At 37.3% G+C, this 5,552-nt stretch overlaps 1 pseudogene; it reads left to right on the top strand.

Moving 5' to 3' along the window:
- Positions 1-290: 290 nt before the first annotated feature.
- Positions 291-1,338, top strand: LOC147494729 (hevamine-A-like; annotated as a pseudogene).
- The last annotated feature ends 4,214 nt before the right edge of the window (positions 1,339-5,552 follow it).

Here is a 5,552-nt window from a genome sequence, read left to right as displayed (position 1 = left end):
ATTATAAGGAAAGAAGAAAGGATTTTTTGGTTACTTATTCATTAATAATTAATCAAATATTTTTGAAAAGAAAAGACTTGTACTTATGGGATATTCAATAGTATATCGTTCTATGTCTTGAATAGAGGTATTGTCATTATGATTTGAACCATGTTGATCTTTTCTGAATTTGATTCGACGGTTCTTGAACCAATTCTTTATATTATCTTCCGTAATTTGACCATGTACTGACAGCTGAGTTGTCAAAAGTTTGATTTCTTCCTTAGTATAATATAAACTCTTTTGATTAAATGCACTTTCAAGTATCTGAAGGTGCATCGTTGTTGGTGACCATCGCTTTCTTGCAAAGATAGTTACCTAGTAAGAACTCAAAATCATGTTGGTGTGAAAGAGATAATGCCGTTCATTGTTAATGTGAAGTTGTTAAGAGAACTCGAGATGGTGCTTTCTATATACTCGGGAGATATTGAAATAAGACTTGTATAAATAACACTTAGAAGTTCAAGAATTGGTCGCAACTTTTTTCTCTTGATTTGAAGATTAATATATAAAGGAATCTCCTGATTTGAGGAGAGCCTCTCGCTGAAATAAGACTTGTAGAAAGAACTAATTAGGACTCTTCAAATTGTGTATAGATTAGGAAACTAAATTAGAACTCTTCACAGAAACATAATTAATTAGGACTCTTACTTACTACTAAAAAAAAATCTGACAGGTGCTGATATTAAAACTTGTTAAAGCAATGGTATTAAAGTGATTCTTTCTATAGGAGGTGCTTCTGGGAGCTACTCTCTTGCGTCCTCTGATGATGCTAGGCAAGTTGCCACATACCTATGGAACAACTTCTTAGGTGGGCAATCCTCATCCCGCGCAATTGGAGATGCTATTTTGGATGGAATAGATTTTGACATTGAAGGATGTTCAAACCTATATTGGGATGACCTTCCTAGGTACCTCTCCGGATATAGCAAGAAAGGTAAGTAGGTGTATTTGACTGCTGCACCACAATTTCCATTTCCTGATGCTTGGGTTGGGGGTGCCTTGACAACAGGCCTTTTCGATTATGTTTGGGTGCAATTTTTCAGCAATCTCCCTTGTCAGTATGCCTCTGGAAGTATTACCAATCTTGAAGATGCATGGAAGCAATGGACCACATCCATCCCGGTGCTCAAATATTCTTAGGACTACCTTTGCTCCTAGGGGTTGGCGCATGGATTCATTCTGTCAACGATCTCACTTTTGAAGTGCTTTTCGGCTATCAAAGGGTCAAGCAAGTATGGAGGTCATAGGATTTGTTCTCACGAAGTGTTACAGCCACACCGGAGATCTTACGTCTAGAACTTACATGATGCAGCCATGTTCTAGTTGAAAAGGCCCTCGAAAGACCATTTGTGATGATTGAAGCATCGATCTAACGCTTCAATCAGAGCACAAAGACGTTCTCCATATATATCCTTTTGTATGACCTTTACCTTCCACCTCCTCAAGATGCCTAATATGGTTTTGCAGGTCTCGATCAACAAGCAAAGCAGCCTTAGTCTAACCTCTTGTTTCTAAAATCCTCCCCTGTTCCCCGGCCTTCGATTTGCCTTAACACGAATCGTAAGAGACATTTTACCATATATCCCGGGAAAAGGCCTTTGCACGGCCACTAAGAGTGGAAATAAGTGCTTGTCCAAACAGCCTCCCAAGACTTTCCAATGGGAAACCACTTTCCTTTTAGGAAACTTGGTGTTCTTGATCCCATCATTAAGTATTGATTTCTTAACTATTTGGTCTATTTCTAATGCATTTCACGCTGCGGAAACCTTCAAATTTGTTTGTCGATAACCCGATGGTTGATAGGAGCAAATTCACGTATGGCATCGCCCCAGATTGATATGAATCATTTCACCAATTTCTTTGTCGGATGGCATACCAAGGGCAAAAAGAAACACCCATAAAAGAATTGTGCAATACACTCTTATGTATATTTGGGTATGTTTGTCTTTTTAAAGCTTTCCTTGTCAGTTGTCATGTAATCATATATCCCTCACGGTCACAGTGTATGTACATGTTCCTTTTACCAAGTATAAACTCTAAATTAAGAACATATTTTTTACTATCTTATACAGCTACTCTATCAGTATAGTCCAGTATATTGGTCTTGTGGTATCAATGTTGTCTAACAGGGAGAAGTGCCCATGATTAAAGAGTGTAGAGATGATCGATAGTGTGCGACCACCTAGCGCCAATCTTTTTGCTCATACCACTTCTTTAGTGGCTCCTGTCCAAGAACTACGCCAATACTCCATGCACATATGCCACTTCCACTATCACTGCTTATGCACAAAGGTTCGGTGGCATTCACAAAGACCACACTAATGACTCTATGCTCATGGCCTACGAAGGATTGCAAATGAGAAAAGTTTTGCAAGGATAGAAACAATATTTATTTTTTATAATCTGTCAAGTTCCGCTCTTCCCACTTGATCCTGCAAGCCCCAGAAGAGAGCTTTCTAGAACGCCTATCAATCTTTCAGGAACTCTGAAAACTTGATTTCAATGTGTGAAGTTATATTAAATTACTTCTAAAAAATATTATCTATGATCTATGATTGTCCAATATCGTTAATTTTCAAAATCGAATTTACATAATAAGTAGAATATTTCGGAATCTTAAGACCTTGAATGGTTTCTACATAATAAACAAACTTGATAAGAAATATTACAATATGATCACCATTAGATAGACAATTCATACAATCCTGAAGACTTGCAACAATAGTTTCTAAAGTTATATTACATTTTCAACCAAAAAAAAAACTCCTACTGACATATTTTTGATTACTCCTGCTAGAGGAACAACGCTATTCAACCTTAAGAAAACTTAATATAGCTTTCCACGTCAAATGAGGTTAAACTTCCTATGATATTTGAGCATGCTCTAGTCCTCCTTATATAAGATCCCATAAGATTCCACTCCATTTAGCAATTCATAAGATTCGATGTCTTTCTTTCTTTTAACGAACACTGAAGCCAAAAGCTTCCCATCCACCAAAATATTGGTAATATTATTTTCCCCATTCCTCCAATATTTAATATCAACATTTTTTCCCTGTTTCTGACAAAGCTCATAAAGCATTGTGAGTGGTTGTTGTTGTAGATTTTCAAGCGCAACAATAGGCTCCAACAGTGGACTAAAGACCTACCATCAACATTACATAACTTTATAACTAACAAAAACAAAATAGCATCTTCAAAAACTCGTGAGTAACTTTTTACCTCCCACATAAACTTCAAATCAAATTTAAGCGCCCACGTATACAACCACAGCAACGGGTTCGACGATATCCACTAGGACTTTTGGTGCTTTTACCTTTCATTAACCTACCAAAACAATATACAAACCCGAATATCAGAGCATACAAATAATTGGAATAGCATTAGTAGTGGACTTTCTCTTAAGTATATCGTGTTCAATGGGAACCTTGGCAAAAGTTTAATTGTTTTTGAAACATAATTTCCCTGTTGATTCGTGGCCAAAGGTTTAAATCAAGTTCACTGTTCACTCTTAAAGCAAAGCTGTCTACTGTAGTAAGGCGCCACCTAGCTTGGTGAAGTCAGTGGGAGTTGTTGTAAACTTACATTTTTCCATACGCACCAGCACAGTAACTCAGATCTAAAAAATGGTTTTAGGAATCTGGACTGAATCATTTTATTTTTATGTTTTCTGCAGAAAGCGTACATGACGAAACCAGAAGCTCAAACAGTGAAGTCCATCAGAACGTGGAAGTGCCTTGATGACAAACACCTCACGACAATCAATCCTCAAGTCTTCTGGACCAAGAGCTCTGCTGGTAAGCTTCTCTCTATCATTTCTCTTTCAGTTGACCATCTAAAAGAGTAAAATGAATTGTAACAGCCAAATTCTGCTCCACTTGTCAGGATAAAGTGATAAACGGAACTAATTCTAGTTGTCCAACATGTAAATGTCATGATCATGTAGTTAAAACTGAAAAAAGCTTGTGTACCTTTGCATTCAGTTTTTCAGACCTTGTATTGGAATCACAAAGAAGTCAGAGTTGGCCCTGATCTAGATCAGGGTATGTGATATATACGAAATTTGCAAAAGCAAACCCCAAAGCAGCATCACCAACGAACTCTAAACGTTGGTAAGAATGTAAGATGGCGATAAGTCAGCAAAAGAAGAGTGAGTTAATTGTTAATCTTGTCAGTACCTTCCCACAATCGCCTAATCCAATTTCAAATCATAATTGAAAAAATCTATAAATGATTGATTTAACTCAGAAAAACCATACTGACGAACAGATTGCTAGAGCATGTTGGATTTCAAAGAGAATATGGAGAAGGAGCACCCGTGCAAAGACCCTTTAGGCTTTATGAGTTCCGCTGCCAATGTAGACTGAATGTGAGAGGAACTCAGGGTGACTGAGCAACCACTAAAAACTCAACTCAGGAGGGGGAAAAAAAATGAAACTTGATGTACCAGAGCCAAATTCCATAAGTGATAAACAGACGTACAATCTAGACCATTTTGCAAACCATGGTTTTCCTATAAAAGTCAAATTCTAAGTAAAAACTAAAAAGTAGAGTTTGTTGATTACATTTACTAAGACTTAATTAGAGAACTGGTGGGACTATATCATATCTTCCACACTTGTAACAAAGCATCACTAAGTTGGTCTGCCACGTATGGAAGACATATAGTTATGCATGTGGTTAGCTTGAGAGAATTCCTGACTATATTTGGCACATTTGGGAACATTGGGAAGCTGCTTACAAAATAATCTTGATCCCTTTTTGCTAGAAAAAGTAATAAAAAGGACCCTGCATATAGCCTAAGGTAGAGTTGATAACGCTTTTGAGCCACGTACATGTATGTCATTGTATATCTAGCGAAAGTAGTGTAGACAACAATATTCCTTTCTCTCCTAATCAACCATGATTATACCTGCAGAATATGCTTCATCTCTAACTTTATGCATCCTTATACCCCTTCAAGTTCAATAATCCGTTTATCAGTGTCTCATCATGGGTGCGTAGATGACTCGTTTCTGACCTCGTTGGGCACACCAACGAATTTATCTAAGTTGTTTCTTTGACTACCTATGGCTTCTTGAATTGCAGGTTGCAGATGTTTGGTCCTGTGGCGTGACTCTATATGTGATGTTGATAGGAGTTTACCCATTTGAGGATACCTCAGATCCTATAAATCTCCGGAAGATTATAGGGGTGAGTTCACTTGAAAAAGTGCAAGTATCACTGTTTCTGCATAACTTACTATTCTTGTTACTTGGTTAACACTGTTATGTACATCGATCACAGAGAATAATTGGTGCTCAATACTCCATACCCGATTATGTCCATTTATCTTTAGATTGTAGGCGCCTCCTCTCTCAAATATTTGTTTCCAAGCCATTGGAGGTCATTTTCTTTCCACTGACTGTAAGGCTACTTGTCTAGCTTCTTTCACCTTTTCTCTCTTTTTTTTTTTTTTCAGAGAATCACTATCCAAGAGATTAAAATGCATCCCTGGTTTCTAAAGAATC

Source organism: Coptis chinensis, chromosome 6 (assembly GCF_015680905.1).
Source record: "Coptis chinensis isolate HL-2020 chromosome 6, ASM1568090v1, whole genome shotgun sequence".
NCBI classification, from domain to species: Eukaryota; Viridiplantae; Streptophyta; class Magnoliopsida; order Ranunculales; family Ranunculaceae; genus Coptis; species Coptis chinensis.
This window is presented reverse-complemented; position numbering and strand designations above follow the sequence as displayed.